Source organism: Lissotriton vulgaris, chromosome 5 (genome assembly GCF_964263255.1).
Source record: "Lissotriton vulgaris chromosome 5, aLisVul1.2, whole genome shotgun sequence".
Classification (NCBI taxonomy): Eukaryota; Metazoa; Chordata; class Amphibia; order Caudata; family Salamandridae; genus Lissotriton; species Lissotriton vulgaris.
The window spans coordinates 2,035,298,362-2,035,317,314 of record NC_141693.1 but is presented as its reverse complement, the minus strand read 5'-3'; the positions used below and the strand labels follow the sequence as shown (position 1 = coordinate 2,035,317,314).

Here is an 18,953-nt window from a genome sequence, read left to right as displayed (position 1 = left end):
CACTGGAAGCATACTTTTCATCTGTTTCCTGCCTGCTGTGAAGCGAGCAATGAAACAGATGAAAAAATTACCCCTTCCCGCCCGCAGGGAGCATCATCTGTAGCTGCTCCCTGTGGAAGGGAGAAATGCTGGTTCCCGCTGGTGGCGGGAAGCTGGCTGGGGCCGTGGGGACATTGGGCTCCTGCTGCGGCCCTCAACAGTGGTGAAGTTGGTGCCCTTGGTGGGCTCCAAGGCAGGCCCGGACTGGCTGTTGCGGGCACCGGGCAATCCCCCGGTGAGCCGCACGGGTGGGGGCGGTTTTGGGCCCCTGGAGGCCGTTTTTGTTACAGGGCCGTTTTTGCAGCATAGCTGCAAAAACGGCCCTGTAACAAAATCGTCCGAAAACCGGCCCTGGTAAAGAGCGTGGTCGCACCCCAACCACCCTCTCTCCCGGGGGTGGGGGGGCTAGCCGTGCACTTTGACAGGGCCAGTTTCAGTTCCCAGTCCGGCCCTGCTCCAGGGCACCCACTCTTTATTGGTTGATCTCCGGAGCATGGGGTTCCTGGGCCGGAATCGGCCCGGGGAGGGGGGCTGCGCGGCTCCCCTCCCATATTATTAGTCAGACCTCAAGAGATGGGATGCTGAGGCAAATATTAGCCAGGGAGAGGGGGCCACGTGGCCATCTCCCCATTCATAATGTGGCTGGGCCCCAGGAGAAAGGGTCCCCATAGTTGAAACTGGCCAGGGGAGGAGGGCCACATGGCCCCCTCCCCAATTTTTAAATGCCTAGGCTTGTGGAATGGGGTCCACATGGCCAATATAGGCACGGAGATGGGGGCTGCTGCTCCCCGTAAATAAGGCCTGGCCGCGCAAGATGGGGTTCTTAGGGCCAGAAGATGGCCTGGGGAGGGGGGCTGTGTGCCAAGGTGAACAGGCCCCGGGAGAAGGGGTACTTGGGGGCTGAAATGGGCCTGGGGAGGGGACTGCATGCCCCCTCCCAATAATTTACACAATTTCCCTGGATGATGGGGTCGCCGGGCCTAATACGGCTCAGGGAGTGGCGCCATATATCCCCCTCCCCAAAAAAGTTGGCAGGACCAGGGGTCCCAAGGTCCGAAATCAGCCAGGGTTGAGGGGCTGCATTTCACCCTATGGGGTTGGCTGCCTTTCGAGGGTTGGCTGCATGCAGGAGGGTTGTCAGCGCGGTGGAGGTTGGATTAACGTAAGGTAATTAAATATTAGTTTACGTTACAAAAAGACGAAATTCACTGAAAAAAAGAGGTTATAGGGACATTATTTTTGGGAAATAGAGGGGCATATTATCAAGGGGTTTATCTCCGCTTCTTTGGCTTTAAAAGCCAAGAAAGCGGAGATAAAATGATCACCCTATTACCTAGCTGTCGCTAACACCAGTTAGCGACAGCTAGTAGGAGATAGCGACCTTCTTGGGCCCCGCTTTGCATGTCAGTGATATTTATCGCTAATGACATGCAAAGTGGGCGTGCCAAGATGTTAGCGACTGGAAACAGTTGCTAACATCGCTATCTCCTATTACCAACTTTTGGAGATATTCGCGCTACGTGCGAATATCTCCAAAAGCTAACACCTGCCCCTGAGCAGTTCTTAGCCATGTTATCCAATGGTAGGTGGATAACATGGCTAAGAGCATTAGCTTGGTAATGCATGAATATCGCTGACTTTTCAGCGATATTCATGCATTGCGGCCGATTTTTATCGCATTTGCGATTAACCTTGGTAATACCAAGGTTTATCTGTGATAAAAATCGGCGCAGGTTGGCAATACATTTTTGTCTCTAACCAAGCAATAGCGATAATTATCGCTATTGCTTGGTAATATGCTCCAGAATTTCTTTAGAACCGTAGAAATTCACTAAAAAACTAAAGGTTACATGGACATTATAGTTCGGTTCACATTTTACAGACACAAACCCATAGAAATTCACCAGCTGTAGTTTGAGCTGGAGTTTGAGTTTGTTATCTCAAGTATCTGTAACTCGTACACTATGGTAACTGTAACACGCACTGCTAACTCTCCTACATATTATATGACATCACTGATAATGTCACTGCAACATTTCTCAAGGCCGAGCAGTCACCCAAGGGTGCTGCGCGGTCAGCTGCAGCCGGCAGGCCTAGGCACCTCCTGGAGGCTTCCAGCGAATGTTACAAAATGGAACTCGAAACAAAATGGATTCCAGAGGAGGCGGCAGAGATGAGAGCCAGGCTTGAATATGATGCATATGGAGGAGGTGGAGGGTTGTGGGGGGAGGAGGCGATGAGGGGGAGTCTTGGGGATCAATCCTCATGCTGGGGGGCTGGCCAGCAGGGGCCATCACCTGCCTTGACCATCCGAGGCTCACAGCGATTGGGGTCCAGCACACGAGGGTCCGCGGCTGTCTACTAACCCTGCGCTACACAAGTGTCCATCCATGTACACATCACAATGCATGTGTATCCCTATATCCTACCATACATGACTGCATGAATGCATCCATGCATAGATACAGCACTTTATAGATACAGCGCTACATTCAAAGATAAATGCATACATCCCTATGTTCTTATATGTACATACAACGTACATGCATCAATACGCACATCCTTAGATATAGCCACAAATACAAAACTTCATCCATACGCACATACACCCCTGCATCTCTACATACATACAGGCATACACCCTAATTCAATATTCCCGATTCATGCCCTTATGTGGTTATAATCAATATTATCCTTGTAAAGGCATAAGAAACATATCCATATTCAGTAATAGCCCATGCAGTCCAAAGCACAGCACGGCTACTCCCATCGCCTCCTAGAAAGCACAACGCATTCTTTAAACAAACCAAGCCTACAGCAGCCCTGGAAATCCCCCTGCTTTTGTTTTGATTTGAACAAGAACTCCTGGAGTCCAGAAAGAACTGTTAGTTCTTAGTGACGTCTTATGTCTAACCTTACGTCAAACTCGGCACCTTTCAGGTATAAATATACCAACAGTTGCCTTAAGCAAACACACGGTGGTTTGGAGCAGAGCGGCAATCTACTTGCCCGAGAGCCCAGCTGATGTGAGAGCCCACGGAAGCCGCCCCTCCTGTTTTGACACACTGAGAGAGATGTTGTCTTTTTCTCCAGCCGAGAAAATCCAGCTCCGGTGTTTCCAGCCACCCTTGTGGGTTGCTGGGGGATCGAGTCCTGAAGAAAGAGATACCAGACCTCCCACATTCTATTACCAAGGTACGGAGCTGACTAAACCCTTAGGAGAATTCTTGATGCAGATTCTTGGCAAAGCAATCTTTGCCAACTTAACTTAAACTGCTACTTACTTACTCCTTCCCAAGTATTAGGCTTAGGTCAGGTACACTGTAGTAGGGGTAGTTAGAAGCACCAGTTGAGTATGTTAGTCAAATGTTTTTATGTATGTATATATTTTATCCATTTTAAAGTACCATATGGCTAAGAAACCATATCAATGCTTCTACAGTATTATTTCATAATACTACTTTTACTGTACGTACTTCACTTTATGATAAATATTGCAATTGTGGCAATTCATTTCTCTTGCATGAGAAAGAAGACTGCTCAATAAATAACACCTTTTATTGAAAACGCCCGTCTCTCTATTTCTCTGCACTCTGGTGAAACTAAGTATGCACGGTTGACTGAGTGAAATAGCTGCCTATTGTTTTCACACGACTTTAGAGATACACTCTTATTCTGAGGGAGCAAAGTTGTCATGTTTATGCGGTTGTCAGAAACTGAATCCCTTCTTGTCTGAATCAGGGAAGTTCATCCCTCCCTATTCATTCAAGAAAGTTTCTAGTGACCTCTGAGCTAGCTGGCGCAAACCTAAATTAAGTTTAACATAGTCAGTAGAGACCTAGATGACCTCAGTCCTACGTCTACACTGCTGTTTATGTTATTCCAATGCGCAGAGCCTATTGGGAAAATAGGAACTACACTACATGGCGCCCAACGTTTCGTAAGGCGATAATCTAACTCAAGACACTAGAGTAACTCAGTCGTGCTTTTTCACACAGAACCCCTTTTCCCGTAAAAACTCCAAAAGACGTCTGGAGTGGGGGAAAGGTTAAATATCCGCCGGAACTTAGTAGGATGAGAATCCTTTGTATTAGTTTTTGGTTTAGTCAACGTTGAAGGATACAGTGTTCCAAAAATATTGTGCACCTAATCTTTGTTTCCTTGAAACTCGATCTGCAACAAAAAGCTTTCAGTCAGTAAAATGGCAGAAAGTGACGAAGAGAGAGAAAGAGAAGCCTTAGCAACTTGACTCTTAGAGGAAGACACAAGTCTTCAAGAAACTGACCCGAGTGCTATACTCATTCTGGTCAATATAAGGAGAACTATAACTCTTAAACTTATAGAAAATGGACTGACATCACGAGGTGGTACAGTCATATTCGTGGTAGGGGCACATGAATATCGGCAGACAGAGGTATTCTATTCATGGATACATTTTCCAGCAGCAAATGCTGTGACAAAAGACTTCCACTATTATAAAAAAGAGGAACCTCCGGATGAATACACTCCTTTCGAGGACATTGAAATCCCACTAAATTACCAAGAGCACCTGCTCTGGTTTAAAGGCGCCCTAAAACATAAAAATCACATCACCAGGCTCGCTCCACTAGGTAGACCAGGAGCAACGGGCCGGTTCTAGCCAGCTACGCAACACATTCAGACATTGAAACAATGTCAAGCGAAGAAGAACTCCTAGTTAAACTAAAATAATTAACAAAGGCATATAGAGAATTAGTTAAATTGGCAAGGGACGATATAAAGTACCTCCAGAAATTGAATGAGACAGATATAGCAGATCAACCATTTGAACTCGCCAGAATCATAGAAAAATCCTAGGAAGAACTAGGAAGAGATAGTTTGGGTGGGAAACCGGTAAAATCCCAACTAACTGAAAATCCTGAAAAAACATTTATTAAAAATAATTTAAAAACTCCAAAAAAGAGTTGGGATGGTTATAAACAATCCACTCCCAGGGAAAAATGTTTCCAGTCCAGAGGAAGGTCTCCTCAGCGGAGAGAAAGATCTCTAGGCAGAGAAGACAAGTCTCCCCAAAGGGAGCCCTCTGAAAAAAGATACAACCTTAGAAATAGGGATAATTTGAAAAAACCTGATAGATATCAAGATGTTGATACACGTCCCTCTCGATCTTTTTTAGACTTCCTCACAGAAATCGGAAAAAAGAGGACGGTCAGAACACAGAGAAGAGCACGTCAAGTCCAAAGACAAGGAACCTGCTCATCAAAGTAAAAAATTACAATTTCCCAGAAAGAAGGTAGCAAGTATTAAAATTAAACATGCCGAGAATTCTGAGGACACAACTGAAAAACGGAGAGTGGGCACAGACAATGCTAGACAGCGCAGCAGAAGTGACAATAGCTCGCAAGATCCTGATGAATCTTCTGGAGACAGTGGACACAAATGAATACATTCAGGTTGAAACTGCAGACACACGAGTTAGTGTGCCCCATAAACTATATGAAATAACATTACGTATAGAGGGAGATAAAACAAGGAAAATAAAAGGTCTCTTTTGGGAGAAACTTTCTAAAGGCTATGACATCCTGTTAGCTGAAAAAGACTGGCCACCAGAGTTTGTCAGGGAGTGCCCTCATGGTGAAGAAATGATTATGCCTGCCTTCTCAAATCATATTCTGATTCATAAAAAATACACATTCGCAAGAAAATGGGCAGTGGCTCAAGCTCCTGCTTTATATAAAAATCATGTAGGATGGGATGAAGACTCTCCTCACCACAAAATCCAGTTTAAAAATCAGCTCACTGCACAAAGGCAGTACCCAGTTAAACAAGAAGCCAAAAAGCAAGTCAGGGAGATCTTAGATCAACTTGAATATCAAGGGGTGATTGAAACATGCACCTCACAAATGAACAATCCTTTGTTTCCTGTCTCCAAGCCAGACGATTCATATCGTCTAGTTTTGGACTAAATACACTTTAACTCCTGTTGTAAAACATTTGCAGTACAAAACTCACATAGTGCAGCACTAACCAATAACATTGTACGCAAAAGATATAAAACGACATTAGATATCTCTAATGGATTCTTCTGTCAAAACATTGCACCTGAAGGGAGGTATTTGACCGCTTTCTCAATAATGGGATCGCAAAAACAATTTTGCCGACTTCCACAGGGATTCAAGAATAGCCCAGGATTATTCTCAGCAAGGGTAACAGAGTTACTACAAATATATGATGATGAGGCATTATCCTATGTCGATGACATCTATCTCACAGATGATGACCTGGAGACTCACTTAAAAAGAGTGAACGCCATAATACTTGGGTTCGCATCAGAGGGTTACAAATTCAACTTTAAAAAGTCACGAAATGCCCATCTAACTGTCCTATTTTTAGGATATGAATTATCAAGTGAAGGCAAAAGCCTGGCAGACAATTTCTTAGAGAAATGTGCTGTCCTCCAAGCACCAAAAACACTGAAGAATTTATAATCAATACTAGGTTTTCTGCATTTCGGAAGAACATACATTCTAAATTATGCAAAGAGGGTTAAACCTCTCTATGAATTGATAAGACCAGATTTCAAACAAATCATTTGGACTCAGAAACACACAGAGATTTTGAGATCATTGCAAACAGACATGTTAACTAAAACAAAATTACAAACTCGCGAAAACATACGCAATCTTGTAATCCGAGTCATCCCAGGAAGATGCGGATTCACATACCTGGCCTCTAATGAGGGAGAAACGGTACCCATAGCTTACAAATCACATTTGTACACTTAAGCTGAAATGAAATTCAGCTCTACAGAATTTTTTTTGACAGCGGTTCAATCTGCTGTAGCAAAAGAAAGAGCCCTAGCCCAAGGCAAAAGAATATCTGTTTATACAGCAGAATCAGCCCTTGAGGCATTAACAAGTCCACGTAATCTGATTATAGTGGCCTTAGATCCAAAATGGATAGAATGGGAAAATTCTTTTGCTACAGAAAACGTAAAATACTATTTTGGCCCGAAACTGAAAAAACTAGATGATCTAGAATATGAATGAGAACATCCTCTGCCAATCGAAATTCTGCCTCTGGAACAATACACCTGCATAATCTATATGGACAGATTTGGACAACACTACGATGTAGTTAAAAAATCCTACAATGTAGCTTGCACGATTGTTAAAGGTCGCTGGCGCTCTGGTAAATTCACACCGATGATCACCAAAACTGAATCACTCAGAAACTGTTCAGCTCAGCGAGCTGAAATAAGATCTTTAAAGATGGCGCTTGAAAATGCCGATCGCAAATTCTCCACACTAATAGTGTGTGATTCGTATTTCTGCGCCAAGTCATTCAACAGTGACATGGAGTAAAAACGGTTACAAAGATGACAGCGCTGCCACAATAAAGCATAAAACGCTTTGGGAACGAGTAGTTCTTGTAAAGAAAGAACTACGAAAGACTCACGTGATACACGCACTGAGTCATCGACGTGATGGCGTTCACGCTGCAGGGAATTCATTGGCTAACACAGCCACAGCGGAAGCGGTTCAACCGGCTTCCGTAGCCACTGAAAAGCGTGCCGAAAAACACATAGATGGGGAAACCTTGCTGGCGGTAAAAGCCTCATTAAAAGGCGACTATGCGGCATTACCTCTCAACTATCCTCTCAATAATACATACATAATTGATGCAAACTCCGTTCCGTGTGCTCGAATCCCTGGAGTGGGGGATAGAGTAATTCCAAACACGAATCGGAGAATCTTCTTGGTACAAGAAGCACACATGGGATTGGGTCTGAGGCACCAAGAGATCATAAAATCTCTGATAGAATTACAATCAAATTACTGGTGGCCGGGAATGAGCGTAGATATCTACTATTTTGCAAGAAATTGTGAGGACTGCAACAGAGATCGCAGTTGTGAACCGGACCAGCCAATACCCCAGATACCACTATTAGAGAGCATCAGGCTATCTATAGCGCAGAAATCCAGCCGGAGAAATGCGTCCCCATAATTATTAAGACTGAATTCACTTAAATGTAGACCCCAGCACTCGGCTGACGCCAGAACTGTTATAAAAGATTTGCGAGTCTTTATCGGCACATGCGCAATTATCATGCTACATTCTGATCAGGGTCCTGCGTTTAGCTCTCGAGCTTACAAAGAGGCCATGAACAGCATGGGCATTGCATTGCGGTACTCTTCTCGCTTCCATCCTGAGGGAAATGCGGTAGTGGAAAGAAAAAACCGGGACATAAAGCAATCTATAACGGCGAGGGTATTAGGTTCGGGTGATGGGTGGGTCAAACATTTAACAAGTGTCCAACGTAGTCTTAATAATCTGCCAAGAAATTCTCTAAAAGGTCTCACTCCATACGAACTATTGTTCGGCACTAGAATGCGCATTCAGGATCTTGATTGTCACACTTCAGTGGTAAAAGAAAAATCCTTTGATATCAAAGACCGGTTGGCTGTTTTACAGGATTTAAATGAAACAAGAAAAAACTTGAGTAACATAAAGTTGAAACAACAGCTGACAGCCACTGAAGAAAAACCACCTGTCCCAGCAAGACCTGTCTGGATTCCAAAGATTGGGGATCTGGTCAGAGAGAAGATCGCGGTGAAGAAGGAATTTGGGCCTTCTTATAGAAAAGCAGTACCTGTCTTAGCTATCAGCGGAACAAGATCAGTTGTACTACCGACCCTTGCTGGTAAAAAGGAGAACAGAGTTGTACCCATCGACCTGGTAAAACCACAATCATGTGGCCAATAATAAGTAGTAGGCCCAGTGGACTCCCAAGAAATAGCAGAATACCAAAATTTGCTACAATACAAGAGGCTCATACTGAGAGACTAATCACATTTGATAAATCTGCAGTGAATAATAAAGGACTATGCAATAATGCCATGGAACTTGTGCCTCTTGAAACCCAAATTGCAACAGTTAGTCAAGAAACACCAGTCTACAATGATGTAGCCTCTGACTATGCTAATGAAACAAAGAAAAATGCAAAAGCAAATGAAAATCCGGAAATAATTCCAGCAATTGACAGAACTGCATCTGGCTACTTCATCAACTTCGACGACTTCTCTGAAGATCCAAGCGAGCATGAATAAACGCCTACAACAAAAACTTTCAAAGACAAAGTAATTGAACTTCTTTCCAACTAAAAGAAACATATCTGATTTCACCATGGATTGAATTTTGGATTGTGTTAGGTGTACTTACTCTCCTGCTTTGGCTCATCATGGTTCTATGTTTGGGAAAATTCATAGATGGAAAATATAGTACAATGGACACAGCAAGTCAGAACATCAACTTGGTCCTAAAGCCTCATACATCCTCCCACATCGAGAAAAGAGAACTGTCATCAGTAAACATCTCAGCCAATCCAATACCCGGTGGGGTAGCATGGGACATAACTGATTATGACATTTTTGGCCCGGTTGAGCTCTTGAAATATCCACACCAGTTTAAGGTTTCATTAAGTGACTTTGTGACACCAAGTACCTTATCTGATGATTGGGACTTTGAAAACATTAATAATGTGATGTCTTAGCCCCCACTCCCAGGCCCCCGCCCGCACCGACATTGCCCGGACCGGCTCCCGCCTCCCGCCTCGCCTTACCTGAGGCGCCGCGCCACACCTCGCCGCACGTCCCTCCTCGCCGCTTATCACCGCTCCTCCCCCCCTGTCGTTATCACGCAGGTGTAGGTCGCGGTTAGTGCTACGTCACGGCCGGCGCTTGTTTTAGGGGACTACTTTGTTTTTAAACTTTAATTTTTTTATTTTATTTTATGCAGCCTATGTCCATCTACACACCCTGAGGATTACAACAATGTATTGGGTGTGTGGATTAGCGCTGTGGTTCCCGAGTTTACCTTGCCAAAAGGTGTCTGTTCTCTCTTTATAATAGTAGTATAGATGGGAACACTGTCCAACTCCGCCAAAAGGCAGCTCGAAAACATTTTATGAGAAATTCCAGTACTTCTCAGGGTTTAATAACAGTGATCCAGAAACGTTTTATTTTAAAATGTTATTTAGGACAGGAATGAAAACAATGTTGACAAATACTAAATTGATTTATTCTGAAAAATTTTATGACAAAATGTCTACATTTGGTTTTGAATTTTGGAAAAACACTATTGAAACAAAAACGATCTGGGGTTCCAAAGATTGGCAAGTACAAGGCCTAGAAGCATTATGTAGGGCCTGCATGATCCCAGAACAAATGAATGACACAATTCAACAAACTACTTGTCTTGGCCTAGCTAAGATAAAAGACTTAAATACACCGTCTTTTCCGAAACCCATAACTGATAGTGGTGGCACTACAGATGTGGAGATAGACGTATCCCATATTATACACCAAAACAGAACACATCCTGATTGGGAAAAGTGGTTGATCTGGCCAACAGACACAAATAACTGTCAAGATAGATTCCTGAACAAAACACAGGGGTTCAAAATGACCAGGCCAGACCCGAGATACTCCCAGAGACAACATCCAGGGATAGTTACAACATACAGTGTAGGGAAACTATGCCTTGAGTGGCTAGAGAAATCCACACTGGCTGAAATTAAGCAACACTTGACTTTACTTAAAGACGGTGCTGACTTGCGTGATTTCATATTGGGACCACGCAAACAGCGTCAAAAACGTTTCATAGCGGCCAGTATATGCGCTGCGTACAACGAAGCTTGGAAAGTAATGCAAATTGAAACAGCAGAAAAAATACGAGAAATTGATCGTATAAATTTGGAAAAATCACTTTCTGTAGTGGACAATGGGTTAACGACTCTGTCCTCCAGAATATATTCACTGGACAGCATTGTATCATCTGCTTTTGAGTTTTGATATAATAGAGCAGGACTTACTAATGTTACAACATGGTCAGTAACTTTTACGTTCTATTGTACAGCTTGGTTGGAAGGTGCAAAATCTGCGTTCAGGCTATGTACAATGGCGTTTAATCTACACAACGTCATTATTTGGTATCTTTAACCTTACTGATAAACAAATCAGTTTGGCACAAAAAGGAGCAGACTATACGATTCTGAGCATTGAAAAACTTGAGAGATTACCGTTGACAATGTCAGAGAGACATGTCATTGAATGGATAATAAATGGAACAATTACAATTCCGATAACAACTTTCCAGTTTTAATACTGCCAAGAGTATATACCTGTGGGCCAGTATGAAAGGTTGGGTAAAGAATACATCAAATCAACCTGGGATTTACCTTATACACACAGATGTTATAGTGAAAGGAACAAGGAGGTATTCGTCAGTTGTAACAATTGTAAAAAATCACTAAGCGGTACACTTCTGTGTCAAGGTATTAATTTGCATGGAGCCTGCGAAGGGTCTTCAAATAACCTTTCATGTCACCTGCATGGCACGCCTGCAAAACAGATAGAGCCATTTTTTAGACCACTTTCTAACGGCAGTTACGTTTTAATAAGTGACCACAGCTGTTGTGGCATGCTGCCAGGAAAAGCCTATCTGACGACCGTAACTTCCAGGGCCGTTTGCTGTGTGCTAGTATTGTATCCATGCAGCAATCCAGATATGGGGCTGCGTTATGGCCTTCCTTGAATATCTCTTCTATTCGAATTGATACTTTAAGCAGAATGAAGTCTATTCTTTTACAGACAACTGTGCCTTTAACGTCATCCAAAGAAATGTATGATCTGCAAGTGGCAAGGACATCGGCAGAGATACATTCCCTTATATCGACAAATTGCCCCGTGCATTTCGTAGAAATGTTAAGCCAAACCTTAAACATGTCTGATACCAGTGGCATCGCACATGTATTTAAGACAGTTTTTTCGGGACTGTTAGCACCCTTTGAAACAGTTCTGGGCATCTTCCTGAATTTTGTCCATTCTGTCTTTGGCGGCCTACCCTTAATCCTGGGACTCGTGGCAGGAATTTTATTTTTGTTCCTTCTGCTCCGATTTGGCAAGCCAATCCACAGACAAGACTCCAGCAACGATGGAAGAGACGATCCTAGCAATACAATACCGAGACTGTATCACTAAGGTCCTCGGATTGGCCCGGCTAGGAGATCTGAGTACAACCTGGTTTCTTTCATTCAGACCGATCTGGCAGTATTGCATCTTACCTGTGCTTCGATGTCTGCTATGCGGAGAAGAATTCGTGTTGGACGTCTGTCTTACACTACCATCAGCAGTACCAATGGATATCGATACTTTGCTAGGTCCTGTATCGACTCATGCATCGTGTTGTCCCCAGCGGCTACCCATTCTGATGACGGCATTCGTTGAGACTTCACCACTACGAGTAGGTGGTGGTGAGGTACGAGAGGAAAGCAGCACCAAACAGGTACAACCTTCTGTGAGCATTGCTGATCCAAACATCGATGATAGCAATCACGCTCCAAACTGCACAGTTGCAGCATTTTCGAACTTGGTCGAACTTTCACCTGATGTTGTAGACCAATTTTTTGCGAGTCTGTCTGAAATGATGTTCTCTCCAGTCAACGAGAATAACTCTTAAAAAAAAACAATGAGCACACAGCGTTCCCTGAAGTCTGAATTCGGCCTTCAGTTTTGATAAACAAAGTTACAGAAAATATTTGGAACTATTTTCCACCTGAAAGCGAAATTATTTTTGTCCATTTTCCAAAATATGTACCTTTTTTTGGCACATGGTACTCTGCTTATAGTAGAACTATTCTTAGAGAACAGAGCTTCTATTTTTGGGATACTAGAGACAATTTTTTACCTCAGCCTCTAGCACATACACAACATTTTGTATAAATATGTGATGGAATGGTCTCGACCTTCTTTTCTGTATTCAGAGCCATTTCATGTGTAATTTTCGCAATTTCATTCAGCTGATATATATATGCATTTATCTGAATGATGACACTGCTTGAACAGCGTACAGTACCAACACTCATTTTGTGTATTTACCATATACCATTTCAAATGCGAAATATGTATTTTGGGGTGGGGTGGGGTGGAAACACACATGCATCGTTATATGTTTACTATTGCTTAGTTTTTTAGTAATGATGGACATTAATCCGTGGAGTGGGTGTTGTGTTTCTATCTAGGACCCTAATTCAATATTCCCGATTCATGCCCATATGTGGTTATAATCAATAATATCCTTGTAAAGGCATAAGAATCATATCCATATTCAGTAATAGCCCATGCAGTCCAAAGCACAGCACGGCTATTCCCATCGACTTCTAGAAAGCACAACGCGTTCTTTAAACAAACCAAGCCTCCAGCAGCCCGGGAAATCCCCCCCATATTTTGTTTTGATTTGAACAAGAACTCCTGGAGTCCAGAAAGAACTGTTAGTTCTTAGTGACGTCTTATGTCCAACCTTACGTCAAACTCGGCACCTTTCAGGTATAAATATACCAACAGTTGCCTTAAGCAAACACACGGTGGTTTGGAGCAGAGCGGCAATCTACTTGCCCGAGAGCCCAGCTGATGTGAGAGCCCACGGAAGCCGCCCCTCCTGTTTTGACACACTGAGAGAGATGTTGTCTTTTTCTCCAGCCGAGAAAATCCAGCTCCGGTGTTTCCAGCCACCCTTGTGGGTTGCTGGGGGATCGAGTCCTGAAGAAAGAGATAGCAGACCTCCCACATTCTATTACCAAGGTACGGAGCTAACTAAACCCTTAGGAGAATTCTTGATGCAGATTCTTGGCAAAACAATCTTTACCAACTTAACTTAAACTGCTACTGACTTACTCCTTCCCAAGTATTAGGCTTAGGTCAGGTACACCGGGGTAGGCGTAGTTAGAAGCACCAGTTGAGTACGTTAGTCAAATGTTTTTATGTATGTATATATTTTATCCATTTTAAAGTACCATATGGCTAAGAAACCATATCAATGCTTTTACAGTATGCTGTTTATGTTATTCAAATGCGCAGAGCCTATTGGGAAAATAGTAACTACACTACAATGTATCCGTCCATCCATGCATACATGAATACGAGGCAGGTCTTCGCTGACGTTGCACGTGGCTCGGGTGTGGAGTGATTGGTAGCATGAACCTGTGGGTCGTGGGGGGGAGGGGGTACCAGAGGGGGCCATTTTTGGATGATTGAAGTAACTTGTTATGTAGTTACTGGACTGATGGACATTTGCTGCTCAGTGGCCACTTGACCTCAGTCCTCGATCTCTCTTTTCACCTCATTCTTCTTCCGCCCTGCACTCTCTTGTCTCCTGTGACACTCTCTGCCTCTTCCTGTCTCAGCCCTGTAGTCTTGTGTCTCCTGTGACACTCTCTGCCTCTTTCTGTCTCAGCCCTGCACTCTCTTGTCTCCTGTGACACTCTCTGCCTCTTTCTGTCTCAGCCCTGTCCTCTCTTGTCTCCTGTGACACTCTCTGCCTCTTTCTTCTTCCGCCCTGTCCTCTCTTGTCTCCTGTGACACTCTCTGCCTCTTTCTTATTCAGCCCTGCACTCTCTTGTCTCATGTGACACTCTCTGCCTCTTTCTGTCTCAGCCCTGTCCTCTCTTGTCTCCCATGGCACTCTCTGCCTCTTTCTGTCTCAGCCCTGCACTCTCGTGTCTCCTGTGACACTCTCTGCATCTTTCTGTCTCAGCCCTGTCCTCTCTTGTCTCCTGTGACACTCTCTGCCTCTTTCTGTCTCAGCCCTGTCCTCTCTTGTCTCCCATGGCACTCTCTGCCTCTTTCTGTCTCCGCCCTGTCCTCTCTTGTCTCCTGTGACACTCTCTGCCTCTTTCTTCTTCCGTCCTGTCCTCTCTTGTCTCCTGTGACACTCTCTGCCTCTTTCTTATTCAGCCCTGCACTCTCTTGTCTCCTGTGACACTCTCTGCCTCTTTCTGTCTCCGCCCTGTCCTCTCTTGTCTCCTGTGACACTCTCTGCCTCTTTCTGTCTCCGCCCTGTCTTCTCTTGTCTCCTGTGACACTCTCTGCCTCTTTCTGTCTCAGCCCTGTCCTCTCTTGTCTCCCATAGCGCTCTCTGCCTCTTTCTGTCTCAGCCCTGCACTCTCTTGTCTCCTGTAACACTCTCTGCCTCTTTCTGTCTCAGCCCTGTCCTCTCTTGTCTCCTGTGACACTCGCTGCCTCTTTCTGTCTCAGCCCTGTCCTCTCTTGTCTCCTGTGACACTCTCTGCCTCTTTCTGTCTCAGCCCTGTCCTCTCTTGTCTCCCATGGCACTCTCTGCCTCTTTCTGTTTCAGCCCTGCACTCTCTTGTCTCCTGTAACACTCTCTGCCTCTTTCTGTCTCAGCCCTGTCCTCTCTTGTCTCCCATGGCACTCTCTGCCTCTTTCTGTCTCAGCCCTGCACTCTCTTGTCTCCTGTAACACTCTCTGCCTCTTTCTGTCTCAGCCCTGTCCTCTCTTGTCTCCTGTGACACTCTCTGCCTCTTTCTGTCTCCGCCCTGTCCTCTCTTGTCTCCTGTAACACTCTCTGCCTCTTTCTGTCTCAGCCCTGTCCTCTCTTGTCTCCTGTGACACTCTCTGCCTCTTTCTGTCTCCGCCCTGTCCTCTCTTGTCTCCTGTGACAATCTCTGCCTCTTTCTGTCTCAGCCCTGCACTCTCTTGTCTCCTGTGACACTCTCTGCCTCTTTCTGTCTCAGCTCTGCACTCTCTTGTCTCCTGTGACACTCTCTGCCTCTTTCTGTCTCAGCCCTGCACTCTCTTGTCTCCTGTGACACTCTCTGCCTCTCTCTTAGCCCATTCTCATCTTTTCTCCTCTTTTTGCCTCACAGCTGCCTCTGGCTGTCTCCTCTTCTCTCTCTGCTCATCTTGCTTCTCTGGTCCTGCTTTGCTCTTCTGAGTCTGCCTTTTCTTGGTGACTCCAGCTCTCTCTGGATTTCTTCATTTACACATCTTCTTTACATCTTTTTCACTCTCAATTTGTATTTTTTTATTTTTTGTTTCTTATCTTATCCCCTTCAATGTGTATAACTTCAAATTCGTTTTTCTTTTCCAGGGACAAAAAGGTGATCCTGGGTTTTCACTTGGAAAGGCTCCCAAAGGAAAAAAGGTACCTGTGATGTGTTGTGCTTAGATGTACCTTAGAGTGCTGTGGTGAGCTGTGTCCTAGAGTGCTGTGGCGAGCTGTGCCCTAGCGTGCTGTGGTGAGCTGTGTCCTAGAGTGCTGTGGTAAGCTGTGTCCTAGAGTGCTGTGGTCAACTGTGTCCTAGAGTGCTGTGGTCATCCGTGTCCTAGAGTGCTGTTGTGGGTTGTTCCCTAGAGTGCTGTGGTGAGATGTGTCCTAGAGTGCTATGGTGAGCTGTGCCCTGGAGTGCTGTGGTCAGCTGTGTCCTAGAGTGATGTGGTGAACTGTGCACTAGAGTGCTATTGTAAATGATGCATTAGAGTGCTGTGGTCAGCTGTGTCCTAGAGTGCTGTGGTCAGCGGTGTCCTAGAGTGCTGTGGCCAGCTGTGCCCTAGAGTACTGTGTTCAGCTGTGTCCTAGAGTGCTGTGTTCAGCTGTGTCCTAGAGTGCTGTGGTCAGCGGTGCACTAGAGTGCTAAGGTGAACGGTGCACAAGAGTGCTGTGGTGAACTGTTTCCTTGAGTGCTGTGGTCAGCTGTGTCCTAGAGTGCTGTTGTGAGCTGTGTCTTAGAGTGCTATGGTGAACGGTGCACTAGAGAGCTGTTGTCAACTGTGTCCTAGAGTGCTGTGGTCAGCTGTGCCCTAGGATTCTGTGGTTAGCTGTGTCCTAGAGTGCTGTAGTGAGCTGAGTTCTAGAGTTCTGTGATGAGCTGGGTCTTAGACTGCTATGGTGAACGGTGCATTAGAGTGCTATGGTGAACGGTGTACTAGAGTGATGTGGTCAGCTGTGCCCTGGAATGCTGTGGTCAGTTGTGCCGCGGAGTGCAGTGATGAACTTTGCCCTAGAGTGCTATGGTGGACAGTGCACTAGAGTGCTGTGGTCAGCGGTGCTCTAGACTGCTGTGGCCAGCTGTGCCCTAGAGTGCTGTGGTGAGCTGTGTCCTAGAGTGCTGTGGTCAGCGGTGTCCTAGAGTGCTGTGGCCAGCTGTGCCCTAGAGTACTGTGTTCAGCTGTGTCCTAGAGTGCTGTGGTCAGCTGTGCCCCAGAGTGCTGTGGTCTGCTGTGCCCTAGAGTGCTGTGGTCAGCTGTGCCCTAGAGTGCTGTGGTCAGCGGTGCACTAGAGTGCTAAGGTGAACGGTGCACAAGAGTGCTGTGGTGAACTGTTTCCTTGAGTGCTGTGGTCAGCTGTGCCCTAGAGTGCTGTAGTGGGCTGTCTCCCAGCGTTCTGTGGTCAGCTGTGTCCTAGAGTGCTGTGGTCAGCTGTGCACTAGAGTGCTAAGGTGAACGGTGCACAAGAGTGCTGTGGTGAACTGTTTCCTTGAGTACTGTGTTCAGCTGTGTCCTAGAGTGCTGTGGCCAGCTGTGCCCTAGAGTGCTGTGGTCAGCGGTGCACTAGAGTGCTAAGGTGAACGGTGCACAAGAGTGCTGTGGTGAACTGTTTCCTTGAGTGCTGTGGTCAGCTGTGCCCTAGAGTGCTGTAGTGGGCTGTCTCCCAGCGTTCTGTGGTCAGCTGTGTCCTAGAGTGGGATCACTGACATAATATCGAATACAAAAATATAGACTTAACAAAATATCGATGACAAAATATTATTATTATTATTATTATTTGTTTACTTGTTCAGCGCGGCTGCCACCCAAAGGGTATCCTGGCGCTGAGACTGCGTCTATCCTGCAGGCATACTACCGTTACGTTGCTCTGGGGAACAAAAAGGTCTTGAGGTCCTTTTTAAAAGGGATGAAATCTTGTCTACACCTCAGCGCCAACGGGAGGGTGTTCCAGAGAGTGGCAGCCGTGAAACTAAAAGCACGACCACCCACCCTCACTCTATTGATCCTGGGGACCGTCACCAGAAACGCAGAGGAGGATCTTAGGGGTCTGGCAGTGTGGTACCAGGAAAAAAGATTTTGGAGCGGTATCGGCCCCTGTCCATGTAGGGCCTTAAAAACGAGACAGAGCGCCTTGAAGGAAATTCTCTCTTGAATGGGTAGCCAACGGAGGTCTGCTAATGCGCCAGAGGAAGAGGCAGATCGAGGACGGGACAAAGCCAATTTAGCCGCTATATTTTGGATCCTCTGAAGCTTTAGAATCAAAGTTTTTGGTGCTCCCAGAAGTAGTGCATTGCAGTAGTCTAATCGACTAAGAATAGAACTGCGCACTACCTCTGTCCTTGCCTCCTTGGGAAGAAGCAGTAGGATCTTACGTAGCGCCCGAAGTAAGCCCATACATCCCGCTATAGTTCTGTTCACAGAGGCATCAAGCTGCAGGTTGGGTTCAAACAGAACTCCCAAATTACGGGCCGACTCAGCAGCCTCTACCGTACCTGGAATAGATGTAGGCCAAAAATCGTCCGGAAGCGGACAAGGGGTACGGTCTAGGGAGCAATGAAGAACCTCCGTTTTGGATCCATTAAATTGCAGCGAGTTGGCTCGCAGCCATTCCGCTGTGGCCGCCATGCAGCAGTGGAAGGTGTCTCTCGATATTGCCCTGGTACCCTCAAATGAAAAAATCAATTGAGTGTCATCGGCATAATTGATGACAGATATGCCGAATGACTTTATCAGGGCAACCAGAGGTCGCAAGTACAGATTAAACAGGATCGGGCTGATCGCCGACCCCTGGGGGACACCCTGATCCACTTGCTGCATGGCAGAGCGAAAAGGTGGTAATGCCACTGTCTGCTGTCTGTCACTGAGATAAGATGTTATCCATCTCAAGGCCAGGCCAGTTACTCCTGTGCTCCGGAGACGGTCCAGTAGTACTGCATGGTTCACCGTGTCGAACGCGACCGACATGTCAAGCAGCACTAAGAATGCTGACTTGCCCATGTCGACACGCGTTCGTAGATCGTCCAGCACGGTGACCAGAGCAGCCTCCGTGCCGTGAGCCGGCCTGAAGCCGAACTGTGATGTATCCAGGCA

General features: G+C 45.5%; 1 protein-coding gene across 1 annotated transcript in view; it reads left to right on the top strand.

Annotated features, from left to right (window-relative positions):
- COL27A1 (collagen type XXVII alpha 1 chain) overlaps window positions 1-18,953 on the top strand; it is a 1,047,548-nt gene that overhangs the window by 60,901 nt on the left and 967,694 nt on the right. The window contains exon 2 of the mRNA XM_086924958.1: window positions 15,967-16,020. The gene's annotated coding sequence lies outside the window, so the exon portion shown is untranslated. The remainder of the gene's footprint in view (window positions 1-15,966; window positions 16,021-18,953) is intronic.